Source organism: Ursus americanus, chromosome 3 (assembly GCF_024610735.1).
Source record: "Ursus americanus isolate L20-20 chromosome 3, mUrsAme1.1.p, whole genome shotgun sequence".
NCBI classification, from domain to species: domain Eukaryota; kingdom Metazoa; phylum Chordata; class Mammalia; order Carnivora; family Ursidae; genus Ursus; species Ursus americanus.
Window position 1 is genome coordinate 42,839,481 of NC_142129.1, and position 14,619 is coordinate 42,854,099.

Consider the following 14,619-nt stretch of genomic DNA (forward strand, 5'->3'; position numbering starts at 1 on the left):
ATCAGGCTCCCTGCTCAGCGGGAAGCTTGGTTCTCCCTCTCAAACTCCCCTTACTGTGTTCCCTCTCTCTCAGTCTCTGTCAAATAAAAAAATAACATCTTAAAAAAAAAAAAAAAAAAAAAACAGCATGGGAATGGAGCAAGTACCTGAAAATACATGGTTGAAGAAAAAGTCTATATCCTGGATAGTCAATCCTCTAATTGGGACTAGGCTCACGATCCCCAGAAAGAAGTTAAAGAAACCTATAGAGAAAGAAGACCACCTCAGGAGAAAAGACCTACAGCTACAGATATTTGGTTCTCCAGGAAAACAGCTAGTTCATCCCCTAACTGTTCTCAAAAGAAGCCCAACAATTCACAAGACTTGGGCCCTGGGCCCAGGGACACAATCCAGAGAAATGCAAATCAAAACCACAATGAGATAACCACCACACACCCACTAAGGTTGCTGTAATAAAAAGAGGGATAATAACAAGTGTTGACAAGAATGTGGAGAACCTCATCCTTGGGTGGAACCCTAATGCATCAATGGTAGGAATGAAAGTAAGTTCAGCAACTTTGGAAAAATGTTTGGTGATTCCTCAAAAGTTTAAGCATTAGAGTTACAGTAAGACCCAGCTATTCTACTCCTAGATACATACCCAAGAGAAATGAAAACTTGTATATGAATGTTCACAACAGCATAATTCACAATAGCCATAAAGTAGAAAATCTAAATGTCCATCAAATATGGCTTCTCGGCCTTTTGGCTAGGATCAAGTGTCTAAATGTCCATCAATTGATGAATAGATAAATATAATGTGGTATATTCATACAACAGAATACTATTCTACACTAAAAAGGAATGAAATACTGACACATGCTACAGTACAGATAAACCTTGAAAACGTTATACTAAAGAGCACTTTGGTGGCCCAGTTGGTTAAGTGTTTGCCTTTGCCTCGGGTCATGATCTCAGGGTCCTGGGATTGAGCCCCACAATCTTGGGCTCCTTGCTCAGTGGGGAGTCTGCTTCTCCCTCTCCTTCTGCTGCTCCCCCTTGCTTGTACTCTCGCTTGCTCTCTCTCAAATAAATAAAACCCTTAAAAAAAAAAAAAGGAAGAAAACATTACACTAAGTGAAAGAAAGCCATCATAAAAGCCTTTGTATTGTATGATTCCATTTATGTGAAATGTCCAAGGGTTTTCACAATTTCCTAAGTGTTGGGAGCAATAAATGTGTCTTTTGTTATGTTAATGAGGTGACTTTTGGCCCTCACCTAAGGATGGGGGTTGTTGCCAGGAGAACGAATCATATGATTAGAGGGTTGAAACAGATAGCCAACCGCCAGTGATTTAATCACTCATGCCTAAGTAATGAAGCCTCCATAGAAACCCAAAAGGACAGGACTTAGAAAGCTTCTAAGTTGGTGAACACATGAAAATTTGGGGAGAGCAGCACACCTAAACAGGACATGGAAGTTCCAGCCTCTTTCCCCATACCTTGCCTTATGCAGCTCTTCCATCTGGCTGTTCTGGAGTTATATCCCTTATTAAAAAACAAAAACAAATAAACAAACCAGTAATCTAGTAAGTTGTCTGAGTTCTGTGAACAGCTGTAACAAATTAATTGAACGTAAGGAGGAGGTCACGGGAACCTCTGATTTATAGCTGGTCCATCAGAAGTACACATAACAACCTAGGCTTGGGACTGGTATCTGAAGCCTAAGGAGAGGGTCATGGGAACTTCCAATCTGTAGCTGGTGGGTCAGAAGCACAGGTTAACAACATGGGCTTACAACTGGCATCTGAAATGGGGAAATGGTTGGGTGCAGTGGGGGTGGGGAGCAATCTTGTAGAACTGTCCCCTTAACCTGTGGGATCTGATGCTATCTCCAGATGGATAGTGTCAGAACTGGCTTATAGGACACCAAGCTGGTGTCTGGAGAATTATCTGGAGAATTATTTGGAGCTGAATGGGAACCCCAACCCCATCCTTGCTCTACACATTGAAAACTGAGTCTCAGAACCATTTTAATGGTAAGAGATTTATTTCAGAGTGGTAAAAATGTTCTAAAATTGATGTGGTCATGGCTGCACAACTTTGTGAGTATAATAAAAATCACTAAATTGTGTGCTTTAAATAGGTGAATTGTATAATGTGACTTATATCTCAGTAAAAATGTTTTGAAAGAAAGATTAGATATATAAATAGCCAAGGACAGCCAGCTTGCCGACTGTCCTCTTTCCTTCCCTCTTCCTACTTGTCACATATATTCAACAAGCAGGTATTTATTGCTCTTCATCCTCAAAACAAAAGAGAGAGAGAGAGAGAAGGGTTTTTCTCTTTAGAGAAATATTGGCCTGTCTGGGAAGAACTATAGTGATTAACACTGGTGCTAGTTCCTGTGAATGTATAGGCCTCCTCTCTCCACTCTGACATTTGGAGGTCCCTAATTTAAACTAGCTCCCCAACCACTCGCTTTAAGCTGGGCTGGCTGGTCAAAATCCAACCCACTTTCACAGTACTTAATCTTTCTATTGATTCATCCTAAAAAAAAAATAACAACAACAACAACAACAACAAAACAAAACAAAACAAAAAAAACTGACAACCAGACACTTAAGGAAGGCCAGAAATAAGAAAAGCCCAAGAAAAACAAAAGAACGAAATAAAAATTACTCCAGAACAAAATGTGATAATTCAAAAAGTAAAAAATCGGGGAGAAAAAAAATCCCATACTGACAGATAATAGGAATAGGAACCAAAGGGAACTGACAGATACAACAGCATGACTGAAAGCCTAGAAAACTTGAGAAACTGTAAGTCTATGTAAAGAAATATATGATTTTTTTTTAAGAAATGTAGGATTTTTTGAAAAAAGAATCCACTAGAAACATTTTCGTTTGGGTAGCACAGAACATTGTAACCATAAAGAAGAAAATATGATCGTGGTATATACTACATTGAACAATATTTACATATCTCAAACAAAGTATTATTAACTTTTAGAATCGTCTATAGAGAAGTCACGGAAGATTTAGCTACAATTACAGACCAGTATGTAAATATTATTAACCCTGATAAAGCAAGAATAAAGGTGGAGTTGACAGAAGTTGAGAAAGTTATGGTAGAGAGTAATAATGGTAAAGATAAAATGATGAATGTGCTCATTTTACAAAATGTGGAATCAAGGGGTTGAAAGCTGATGAAACAAGAAAGAGAAGTTCGAGTATCCTTTTTGCAGATGCAGAAATGAGCAGCAATGGAAATGAGATAGTGATATAACTGGAAATAAGAGAAAGAACATGTCATTGATCAAAACACTCTGTCACTGTGGTACACCAACAGAAAAAAATTAAATATGATGAATTCAAAAATAGTGGTGTAATTACATTATTTAGAGATAAGGAGTTAACCATGAAGGGGCGGGGGGAAAGGCAGGGGGTGGGGGGAAATGTCTTCATAGGTTTGTCTGTACTATTTGGCTTTTTATTTTTATCAAACGAACTGCGCATGGTTAAAAGTTATTTTGAATGCTTCTGTGATCTTGCAAGGTTTAAAGCGGTCTATTTTTAAATATGTAATAATCTATCTTGCTAACATACTTCTAACATCTCTCTAAGCCTAGAAACTTCATCCCTGATTTTCTAACATCCCTACAGTGGGCTGGATATTATGTGGTGTCATTAAATTCCCCCACCTTCAATGAAAACAGTACATAAATGTGCATGATGTGTAATCATTTTTAAATGGGAGAGAGAAGACAGGAAAATGAGTATGATATAATATTCTATAAGATAGATTATGGAAAAACCAAAAGGTAGAAGACTGATTTCTATACTTCTAGCTCACTTCAATAGCAGTGTGATAAATACAGAGAGCTCAACTATTCTATAATAAGCACTATATAAATCCTAAAACTCTACCATAACATATTAGACTTTAAAAAGCCAGAAAAATATAGCTATTGCCAGTTAATCTCAAAACTGGGGAAAATTTACAAGAAATATGTTCTGGCATGTTAGAGGTCCCTAATTTTAGTGTCTTCATTAACTGAATAACCTATTAGGCACAACGCCTACTTACCCATATCATTTGTCAAGCTTACATTTATTCCAATATAATTAATACACACTGATTCCCCAACAGATAATCTATTCTACACACTGACATCAAAACAATATGGTTTTTAGGAAGTTAGGCAGGAGAAGCAAAGAAAGAGTAAGGGATGACTGATGGAGCCAATTTCCCAAGTTTCAAAAGAATTTGTCACCATCTTTCAAAAATAAAAGAACCATTGATTGGGTTCCCAAATTATATTATGTGTTGATCAATTCAAGAACAGCCTAATACTGCTGAGAAAACCACAGAATAACAGGATTTTGAATAATCTTTCATTGAAAGGCAAAAGTTAAACATCATATTCCTTAAGAGAACTAGCAACAGTAGACATATTAATAGTGCTAGGCACTGTTTCTAATATATCAGGGCCCACATTAAAACCACTGCTAAAGTCTAGAAATGGTCATAACAAATCTTTCAACCTTACAGCATAAAAGTCAGTTGATAATTTCTTTGTCTAACACCTAATAAAACTCATTCTTCCAAAATTGTGGAAAAGCTAAGCACAGTCTTCCCTTATTATAAAGTTTCCTGTTACAAAGTTGCATGGTTTACACATATGTTATACTTTATTATTTTTTTAAAAAGTCCTCCTTATAACACCCTCTTTGTTGTAATACTCAACATACTTTGCCTCCAGGCTAGATATATAATGAAAGCAAAATGAATTCAGACAGATTGTTGAGGAAAAAACCTAGTTTCATTTTAGTAGTCTTTCTAAAGCCTTTTTTCTTTCCTTGTACCTTTTCATCATCTCAATGTTTTGTTCCCACTGAACATTTTCCTTTTCTTTTTACATATTTCCTTTGGTAAATGAAAGATGATAGATTGTTAAAACCATCTTGTACTAACTTAGAAACAAGAACTTTTAATATACAACTCCTGCCTTCCAAAACCTTGTGCAAATTTCATCTTTAAGACAATGAACTGTATAGAACTTAATCAACCAGCTGCAAAAAGCCATATGAAATCTTAATTTTCCACTCACACATTTTATGTTCATAGTCCCCTAAAATCATGAATACAACTTTCCAAATTAGATTTAGGAATAATTCTCAGTTATTGTTTCCGTATTAAATAATACTGTCTTATTTTAGCAAAGATCTAGAAATGCTTTCTTATTCATAAATTTCAATGTAAGGAAATTTGGTATTAAAACCCTGCTTATTTTTAACTTAGGCAGAAATACAGATCAAATTAATATAATATGGGGGCCTCATTCTGATACACCAAGCTTAATCATTTCTGATATTCTAAGTGAGCCAGAAATGACTTAAATTATGTACTATATGAAATAGTGATGGTGCAAATTTTTTTTTTTTAAGATTTTATTTATTTATTTGACAGAGAGACAGCCAGCGTGAGAGGGAACACAGCAGCGGAGTGGGAGAGAAAGAAGCAGGCTCTCAGCAGAGGAGCCCAATGTGGGACTTGATCCCGGAACTCCGGAATCAAGCCCTGAGCCGAAGGCAGACGCTTAATGACTGCGCTACCCAGGCGCCCCTGATGGTGCAAATTTTATATCTTTAGAAGTTGAAGAGGTAAATACATGTAATACCATTCTTCCACATGTCTACTAATATTAGGATTCTATTCTTGATATTCGAGTATCCCAAAATTTTATAATAGTGAAAAAATGGGAAAAAAAACCTTTAGCAATATAATTCTTAAATCATCCTACATATGTATAACACTTAAAATATTTACTGTCCACATAAAGAATTACATAAGAATGTTCACAGCAGTTTTATTCACATTAGTAAAAAAAATTGGAAACCACCCAAAAGCACATCAAAACGATAATCAAGGTTGTTGTTGTTGTGGTTGGTGCACTGAGCTCCATGGTTCCAAGAGCTGGCTGCATCCCTTCCCTGCCACCGTCAGGAAGTGAATGTTCAAGGAGGACCACTTGCGGGAACACAGGTGCATGGAATCTGTGAAGATTTGAGCGAAATATCCTGACTGGGTTCTGGTGATTGTGAAAAAAGTCTCAGGCTCTCAGATTGTTGACAATGACAAACGGGAGTATCTGGTTCCATCTGACATCACTGTGGATGATGAGGAAGAGGATCCAGCTAGGCAATCTTCCTGTTTGTGGGTAAAACAGTCCCACAGTCCAGCCTAACTATGGGAGAAGGAAAAGATGAAGATGGATTCCGGTATGTGGCCTACAGTGGAGAGAACATTTTTGACTTCTGAGGGCCATTGCTGGGCTAGGTGCACTGTTCCTATTTGCACGTCTTGTAAATAGCCAGCCATTTTCAGTTACCAGACCTCTTCACATAGACCTAGTAATGCATTTGTAACTGGATTTATTTTTTAATATATTGGAAGGTCTTGTTTCCTTAGGTTAGTAAATTAACATACAGAGTTTTGTTATGAGTTTTCCTTTCTGTGCACAGTCCTCATGGCTATACTCTCCACGGAACTTGTTCCTCTGAAGATCATATTTAATGAAGATATTTCCATATTAAAGTGAGGTAGGCTGGGTATTGTAATGAAAGGGAGGGAGATAATGAATTTCTTCTGGATTATGTTTGAAGTGTTAAAGATGGCTAAGTATTAAAAGCACCTAAATTAAATCCTTAGCAACCAGAACGCTTGCTTCACTAGATTTTGCCAACTGCCAATCATGTTGGACTGAGCTAATCTGTTCCTCTTCCTGAAACTATTAAGGTAAATAATTAACAATAAAACTTCCTCTTACAAAAGCAAAAAAAAAAAAAAAAAAAAAAAAGATAATATACTTAATGGTTATTGTGTATGTGGGCTTGTGTGTGTATATATACATGTGTGTGTATATGTGCATGCATATATATACATGTGTATTTACATATACACACACATACTTATATATGTGTGTGCAGATAGATATCCTCTACACAGAGTACTATGAATGTACTCTTAAAATAACTTTAACTTGGTCGTAGTCAACAAACCTTTGTTTTTCATATTAAACATTAACATATATCTCTACCCTGTGTTTTAGAATTTAAATCTGCAAGCAAGAGTTTCCATGTAGATTGGAAAAGGGTTACTGAATCAACTTAATTCAAGAAAGACTGGGGGGTAGGGGAGGACTGTTCATTTCCCTTGGCAATATGTTTTGTAGATGAATATTTTAAACTGTTGGAACATTTTATGTCACAGTGTCATTTAAATAAAGTAGTTTTATGGTAATCATTTTCCTTCTCAATTGAGTAAAATATTTAATAGCTTAGTTATTCCACTGTTAAGAAAGGAACCATGATGAAACATATATATATAGATCAAAAATGGCTGTCAAATCCTATCAAAACTACCATATTTAACCTTTCTCTCGTCAAAGGCAGTCCTGACCACAGACATTTCCATAACACTTTTCCAGGCTTGGCATTCAGCCACCATGAAAGAAATTATTTTTTTCAAACAACACTAAGAAACTTAAAATATTCTTTTTAGCCTGTCACCTCTTAGCCACAGTAGGCAAGGAGGCATTTAACCACCAAATTTCTATAGTATATATATATAGAAGGAATCAGAATTCACCTTTCAAGAAAAGTAACAACTTTAAATGATCACGTAAAAAACGAATTTGCAGACTACAGAGAACCCTCTTTATAACCTTCCCCCAGGAACTAAGTATACAGGAAGATGCTGTTTGAAAGTAACATTGTTTTATAGGTCTTGGACCAAAGATTTTATAAATGAATGCCATAAATATGAGAAAACCCAGCACAGGATGAGAATCAATCCTATTATCCCCTTGATCTTCCGACTTCTCACTATGGATCCATAAAGGATCTTAAAAACAAATGAGGGAAGTTCTCCAGTATTATAAAACACCTACATTTTAATGCCGAGGCAAGGAACAGGAGCCAGCACACCATAGGGATCCTTTTCTAACATTATTCTCTAACATTTCAACCATATCTGTTAGAAAATAAAGGCCATATGGTTCACTGGTGAGACAGGGTTATCAAAACATTATCTGTTGATTCCCTATAAGGAAAATAGCATTAATCTTTTATTAGCACTAATATCCCCACACAGAAAAGCAAGACTGTGTTCTGGCTGTCCATTCACCCCAGCTGAGCATATCAGTTCACTCTCTGGATGACTATCAAAGAATCCAGACGGCTTTGGGAAGCACAGCCTCTCAGCAACCACATGTGGCCACTAACACATTTCCTTGGCAGACAAGAAAAAAGCTTCAGTTTAGACAATTAGAAGTTATTTGAAGGCTGAGGATCTGATTATCTAGGGTTGCCTCAAGATGAGGCAAAAGGTGATTTACTTATTCTTCGGTTCACTGTTTTCTTTGGCGGGCTTTTTATTCCAAAGAATGCATGAATTTTTATTTATGTGACAATATAATCCCATACAAGCTTATAGAAGTCATTTTATGATTTAAAAAAATATTTCACCATGCTCATATATATTATTAGTAAAATCTGTTCACCTTCTTTACTGACAATTATATTCCAAACATACTGAACCTTTTATATACAGCATTTTCTTTCCACTTCGGTCACAAATGTGGGACTACTGTGCTGCCAGACCTTTATAATCTATACCATGCCCATATTATGCCTACATTCTAACTTTAAACTTTACTTGGTAAAAATTCTACTTTTCTGAAGTTTCATTTGGTGAAAAAAATCAAAGTGAAATAAAAGAACTTGAAGAGTTCAAGGAAAATGAGCTCTCACAGACACTGAGAGAAGAGAGATAAAAGGGTTGAGAAGAAGAAATGTCTTTTATACCAAATACCAAAGAATTTAAATAATTTTTGAAAACTAAAACCTTTTTGATTTGTGAATATTATCACAACTACTCGACAACTGTGAATATCACATTTTATGCAAAAAACATATTGATAACAAAAGGATGAATAATGTATAAAACAAAACTCCAAATCAATGAAAAAGCTCATTATTTCTACTGTTAAGCTTGACTTGTATAAATGCTGCCTCACTAGCATATGGGGAAATAGTTTGAGTAGAGGTTAAGCCTGGAGCCCCAAGTAATCACCTCCACCTTTACCACTATGGTAACTACTATAACCTCTGCACTGCAGTAGTCGGTCAACACGCGTTTGTTAAGGAAGAGGAGAAAACTCAGAAGTTGGCTAGAATGAGTGCGCTGGGCTAACATTTGTTTCCGAAAAATAACCTTGAAAGCCTGATGTGTAGAACATCAGCTCTGTGCAAACACATGGCAATTTTGCTTCATTCACCCAACAAATACTATATGCCAAGGACTGTGCAAGATACTAGAAACATGGTGAACAGAGACATGGTCTCTGCCCTCACTAAGCTTACAGAAGGCCTCTCCCTCTTTCTCGAAGAGTTCACATACACCCTCTCTCTAACTAGTAAGAATATGAATTAAACAAAACAAGCACCAATGACAGGGTGATATGGAAGGCTGCAAAACTAAAACAAAATGAGAACCAAACAAAATCCTAACAACATATACATGTATATGAAATACAACATTATAACAATTGAGAAACAATTTGTTTTCAAGTGAGATACGGTTGTAGTGTCATCTACCAAATCTCCAATAATCAGTGGATGATCCACACAATATGAACAAGATGTAAAAGGAACAGATCTAAAATGACTCTCAGAGATTACTTCATGTAGGGAAATCTCAAATTTCATTAAACAAAAATCAATTTCAAGTGATAGTCCAAGCATATAGACTGAAAAGGGAACCTGAAAAGCCAAAGTAGCAAAGACAAGCAGAATGCACCGATGACTGTCAGAAGTGACGTTGTACATGCTCCCCATCAGTCCCAGAGTACTGACACGGGGTACTCCCCCTCACTGCCAGAGTGCTGATCTAGGGTACTCCCCATCCACCTGCAGACACTGTTATCAGACATCTTGAGCTGTGACTGGACACAGCCCTCAAGAAGGCTTTCCCAGAATATAAAATATGCACAGGTTTAAAATCACTGTATGAAATTTTTTACCATTTTAAAGGAAAGGCCAGTTTGATTTGGAGTATAAGAATTGACAGGTAAAATACATCCATCGCCAAATATTTAGGAATACCATATAACATGCTATTTTTTCTATTTATAGATAAACCCAAGTAATATAAGTTTTTTTTTCTGTTTGCTAGTAAATCCATGTGTTTTCAACTGATGTAAACTGAAGACCAATATTTAATAAATTCTTTAACTGACTTCAAGATATATTCATATTAAGTAAAAGCTTTGCTAAGAAATATATCTATTTCACGTATTTATTGCCACTACTTGCATACATCCCATATTATATAGCACCAGATTTCACAGGATAAACATACTTTCTCAATGACTGTGACATTTTAATGGTGAGATAGCTTAATTCCAGAAATATAAAATGACTCTGGGTTAACTCAGGTTGGAATATTCTAGGCTATAGTCTATTTATTGCACACTGATACGTTATTGGTGGTTATATTTGGAAGATGGTGCTAAATCATTTACTTCCTCTTTTCTACACATCCATATGTTTAAAATATTCCTTTATGAACATAATTACATATAACAAAAGTATACACATTTTGGTAGCAGGGAGTATTGCAAGAGAAAAAGATGAAGTAAAATCATGCCCTACATCACTTCAAGTTTCAATTTATCTATAAAGAATTGGAACATGCTGCCAAATTTAATATAGACTAAACCCAGAACTAAAAACATGACAAATGGCCTTGCAAAGCATTTGATTAAACTGAATTACAACAAATCTCTAAATACGAACAAACATTTGGAGTAATTATCACCCCCACACTATAGCCAGAATGAGACTGCATGCAGCCCAGAGCAGAGCACACTCTTCAACGGCTTATCCCCTGCCTCCTCCAGTTCACATAAACACCTCATGGCACACTCAAATGACCACTGCTTGCCTCTCCTGGCCATTCTAAAGCAGCACCCCAGGAAGGTTCTAGGAGAGAAAGTGAAGTCAAAGGCAAGATGGACATTTACAATGTTTTGGCCACTAGCACCTATTTCATCCTCTTCCGTCAATGTTATATACCTGGGTTAAAGGTGGCCCCTATATATTGGCCCCAAGTTGTTTAGTTCCTCACAGCAGGCTGACCATGAATGTGAACTCAAAGCCCACAGGTGACAAACTTAAATTTGTAAACTTTCATTTGCTTTACTTATAGCCCAGATTAGCATATTTTTAGTCATTTATGGTGTGCCTGCTTTGCATATTCTGCAAAAATCCACCTAATACCTACTAGCCATAGATAAGACAAATCCTGGAGCTACAGAAGTCACTGTTGCCCTCCAAAGCTTCCAGACCAGGACTCACCATCTTGAACCTGAGCAATATCCTACAAATATAGTCCCACTCAGATTTCCCTCTCCCCAGGGAGTTTCCTTGCCCACTTCCCCTTGTAGGTGGTAGTCCCCTGCCATGGTCTCTGGAAAATCTCCTGCAGTGAAGGACTTCCCCTCGAATGCAATCCTGTCAAACCACCACCCAAATAAAGCTCACTGGGGGCTACTGACATCTCATAGTCATGCCTTTTTCTTTGATCAACTCCAAAATCCTCAAACTCACCACAGTTCATTATTTGACTACATTCCCCCAAAGGTCCACCCCTCTCCACTCTTAGTCTTAGTAGTTAATAGCAAAACTAGCCCTACCTCTCCCACACTTAACTCAGACTCAAGCTTAACTGCATTCCTTTAGTGACAGCGACTGGTTCAGAGATGGCCTAACCAGAGCCACCGAGTTGGAAAAAGACCTTTGCTGAGCCTTCTGGAAGGAAGGCAGGCACTTTTCACATGGACTAGAATCTAAGAAAATTTAGAGCTGCTATAGCCATCTTGAAACCAAGAGGAAATAGCCTGTCCAAGGAAATGGAAGCAAAAGATGAAAAGAGAGAAACCAAATCTGATCACACTGGAGGCCCAAATGGTGATAGCCAGTAAATGTCTTATTCTTGAATAAGCCTACTGTCAACTGCAGTTAAAAGAATCCTCAGTTTTGTCACCTAGCTGGCTCAGTCAGTAGAGCTGTAACTCCTGATCTCAGGGTCATGAGTCTGAGCCCCACGCTGGGTGTAGAGATTCCTTAAAAATAAAATCTTTATGGGGTGCCTGGGTGCCTCAGTTGGTTAAGTGTCTGACTCTTGATTTTGGCTCAGATCATGGTCTCAGGGTCATGAGATCAAGCCCCATGTTGGGCTCCACACTCAGCGCGAATCTGCTTGAGATTCTCTTCTTCTCCCTTTGCCCCATCCCCTGCTTACAAGCACGTACATATGTTCACTCTCCTTCTCTAAAATAAATAAGTAAATAAATTTCTTTGAAAAAAAAAAAAAAGAATCCTCAGTTGCACTAAAGGCAAGGTTAGAAAGAGAAAAGAAGCACGCCCAATAGAAAAGCAAAATTGTGGCACATACAGAAATTGAGAGGTATTGGTTTTTGATAGTAACATTTCTTTAAGTCTTGAGTTGTCTGTTACCTGGTAAGCTCAAAATATAAATATCCTCATGAAAAACAAAAATTAATAATCAAGAAAACTAATTTTAAAAATTAGAGCAGACTGAAGATAACAATATTATATTGTACACTTGAAAATCTGTTAAGAGATACTAATACCAAATAATTATATTATACACATGAAATTAACATAAGGTTGTATGTCAACTGTACCCCAATTTAAAAATCTGTTAAGAGGGTAGATCTCATGTTAATTGTCCTTACCACAGTAAAATTATAGATAGATAGACAAATACACACATACATAGATACATAGATGAAAGAAAAGAATAGAAAAGAAAAGAGGAAGGAAGGAAGGAAGGAAGGAAGGAAGGAAGGAAGGAAGGAAGGAAGGAAGGACGAACTGTCAGAGAAGGCTAAAAATTGAAGAAAGAATCAGATGGTGCTGATAATCTCTACTGAAGAATTAAAAAAACCTTTTTCCTATAAACCACAAATTCATTATGAAGAGAAGGCAATAATTCAACATGACTATAAAGCACAAATTATGTGATAAGAAATAAAACTTGAAGGAACGGGCCCATCATAATCCAAACAGCATAACTGTTCAAATAAAAATGTATCCAAGTTAATTTTTTCAACAAAATATTATGGAATACATTTTCTTTATCAGATCAAGATTCATGTTACCTCCTCAAAGACTTCTCCCTCCTTTTAAAACCTTTTCCCCTCCAGCTATAGCCTTACCTAACTTTCTCTTACCCTTCATAGTCAAACCTCTCCACAGAATAGCTTTCCTTTGTGATTTCCATTTCTTCCCTATGAATTTCTCATTCTGGGGCAACTGGACCAGGGCTCCTATCCTTCTGTTAAAATTGTTCTCCCTAAGATCACCAGTGACCTTCAAACAGCTAACTCCAATAGTTTCTTTTTAATACTCCAGCTGCTTAACCTCTGACTCTCCTGACTCCTTCCGTACCTCTTGAAACCCTCTTCCATGACTTGCTCTGTCTCTCCATTTATGTTTTAATCTGTGTTCCTTCATCTCCTATCCCTATCCTTTAATTTTTCATTCTTAACAAATATAGTCATAGTACTCTATCCATCTCTAGAGTACAATATCCTTCTCCATAAGATTAGCTGGTAGCAAAAGAAAATTTTGCCTTACTAAAGGCTTTAAACTATAGGTAAGAAGGTCCATTTAGTAGCCTGAAAAATGCCAAAGTTTTTTAAAGCAAAATAATTTTTCTTAAGTGCTGCAAAGTCTGAAAAATAATTTTCTCAAGAGGAACAAACCATCCCAGTGAGAATTTGAATAGCTCAGCCTATGGGCAATGAAAGCTTTATACTGAAGACTATAAAACTGTTCATTTATAGGAAACTGGGGTTAGTGACCTCCAGATTAAAGTGGATAAAAATGAAGAGCTGAAATAAAATAGGTAACAGTACATTCCCCCACCTTTATGTACTATCTGCCCTGTACGCAAGCATGTGCATGCGCGCGCGCGCGCACACACACACACACACACACACACACATTTATTCAGCCTGAGGAAGGTGCTCCATCCTCAAGGCTCCATTCTAACTCTGTACATATCCATTCTATTACAATCTACCTCATTATATCATAATTCTTAGTCTTTATTGCCCCCTAGGTTGCAAACTGCCTGACAACATAAACTATCTTTTTTTCATCTTTCTACTCCTAGAAACTAGTACAGTGCCTGGGTACTCAGAAGACTCTCAGTAAATGTGCATTGGAAGGATGGATGGATGGATGGATGGATGGATGGATGGATGGAGAGAGATGATGCAAGGGAGGACTAACACCAGACTTATTCTAGTCCCTGAAAGTTCCCATACATCTCCAACAAATCAACTATTTCTTCCCAATGTCCCTTTCGCACACTTGAAAGAGCCATATACATTGTAAGGTTTGCCAACTTGTCCCAACCTTACAGGACAAATTTGTGATAACTGAGGATATAACTATAGGGTCTCTAAGTCATATTATGAGTAAAGGAAGTTTTAACTCAATTATCTTGATGGTAGCAACATGTATTACATACACTAGATAAA

At 36.8% G+C, this 14,619-nt stretch overlaps 1 protein-coding gene and 1 pseudogene across 5 annotated transcripts in view; one reads left to right on the plus strand and one right to left on the minus strand.

Annotated features, from left to right (window-relative positions):
• The window catches only part of BBS9 (Bardet-Biedl syndrome 9), a 417,930-nt gene that overhangs the window by 368,162 nt on the left and 35,149 nt on the right, over positions 1–14,619 (minus strand). The window lies entirely within an intron of this gene.
• LOC123789082 (gamma-aminobutyric acid receptor-associated protein-like 2 pseudogene) lies at positions 5,995–6,302 on the plus strand (annotated as a pseudogene).